This window comes from Marmota marmota, unplaced genomic scaffold, assembly GCF_001458135.2.
Source record: "Marmota marmota marmota unplaced genomic scaffold, marMar, whole genome shotgun sequence".
NCBI lineage: Eukaryota > Metazoa > Chordata > Mammalia > Rodentia > Sciuridae > Marmota > Marmota marmota.
In genome coordinates this window covers 4,873,472-4,875,523 of record NW_026000196.1, presented here as the reverse complement: position 1 = coordinate 4,875,523, position 2,052 = coordinate 4,873,472, and positions in this window count along the sequence as shown.

The window sequence follows — 2,052 nt, the reverse complement described above, 5'->3', positions numbered from 1 at the left end:
AAAAAAAAAAAAAAAAAAAAAACAGGAGATTTTACATAAAAATATAACTACACAGGTGCTAAGCACAAGGACCCTCTCCACTTCCTACCATGCAGCTCTGACCAAGAGGCTGCATGTCCCAACAAAGGATCAGAATGTGGGGGAAGCCCCCAATTCCTTTGAAGCCACTCAAGTATCTTCCTGATTTCACTCCTCCCTTTCTCTTACACCTACATACAAAGTATCAACAAACCCTACTGGCTTTCTTCAGTATACATCCAGAATCCGGCCAGTTTCTCCCCACAGCCCCACCACCCAGGTCCAACCAACCAGAATCTCCTCTGGCCAGGGTACGACCATCACCTCCTACCAGGTCCCTAAAACCAGGGTGTCCCCGTTAAGACCTAAGTCAGATCAAAGCACTCTCCTCAAAACCCTGCAAAGCCTCCTTTTTCTCTCAGAATAAAGGCCAAAGTCCTCAAAAATGTCTTAGAAGCTAGGGGTGTGGCTCAGGAGCAGAGCGCTTGCCTAGCTTGTGCAAGGCCCTCAGTTTGATCCCCAGCACCACTACATAAATAAATAAATAATGCCTAGAAGCTGGGCGTGGTGGTGCACACCTGTAATCCCAACGGCTCCAGAGGCTGAGGCAGGAGGATTTTGAGTTCAAAGTCAGACTCAGCAACTTACCAAGTCCCTAAGCAACTCAGTGCAACCCTGTCACGAAATAAAATATTTTAAAAAGAGCTGGAGATGTGGCTCAGTGATAAAGTGCCCCTGGGTTCAATTCCTGGTACCAAATATATACATACCTAGAGCCCTTCACTGATCTTCCTGCTAAACCTCACTCATCTCCTGTCATTCAACCCAGTGCTCCTCTTCCGCTCCTACATGGAATTCTTGACACTTGCAGGTCCTCTTTCCCTGATACCTAAATGGCCTGCTTCTTCCCCTTTCAGCACTTAATTCTCTGAGGTCTTCTCTTCTCCTCAACTCTTGTGCCCATATGGCACACTACATGACTTTGATCTTGCTTATTATCTGTCCCCTTCCACATTAGAATTAATGCTCCATAACAGCAAGAATCTTTCCTGGTCTTATTCCCAGTTCTTACCCCAGCTTCTTGCATGGTATTTAGCACATGAAAGGAACATATTTGTTGAAGACATTAATGAATGTCAAGTCAAGGTTAAACCAGTCTGTGATCAGGGCTGCCTTGCCCTCCCCTCTCATCCTCCTGGGGTACATTTTATTTATTATCATTTTATACCGAGGATCGAACTCAGGGGCACTCGATCACTGAGCCACATCCCCAGCCCTATTTTGTATTTATTTAGAGACAGGGTCTCACTGAGATGCTTAACACTTTGCTTTTGCTGAGCCTGGCTTTGAACTCTCATCCTCCTTCCTTAGCCTCCCAAGCCACTGGGATTACAGGCGTATGCTATCACACAGGTTTCGACTGGGTACATTGCCACACAGAGGCCAGAGAGTTTGAGCCAGCTGGCTACACCAGAGGTACACAAGCGGCTCTGCCAGGCAATGGGCTTCTGCCCCAGACAACCTCACAACCTAGAGTGTACTAATATTTGCAGTCTGGGCTGGAGGTGCAGCTCAGTACTTGAGTGCTTGCCTAACATGCATAAGTTCCCAGGTTCTAACCCCAGAACCAAGGAGGGAAAAAAAAAAAAATGCAGTCTGCTGGCACTTTTAACATGGTTTACACAATATAAAGCCCAGGGCAGGTCATGGACCCTTGCTTCCTGGAATCAGAAAGCAATTTCCAGACCTCTAACCTGAATGGAATCAGCCCAAGAGGACTCAACCTTAGGTAGATTTGAGGACAGGACCCAGGCTTCTCAAGTTGTGTGGCTTGGTTTTGTTTGTTTTTGTAGTGCTGGGAATTGATCCCAGGCCTCCTTCATGCTCCCAAGTGCTCTACCACTGAGCTACATCTCCAGCACAGGCCCCAAGCTTTCCAGAGACATTTTCCCTTAATACCTACTGGATGAAACATAAGCACCCAAACCAGCTCTGGGGGGAGAGAATTCAGCAGGAGAGGAGGGTGGGGGTGGT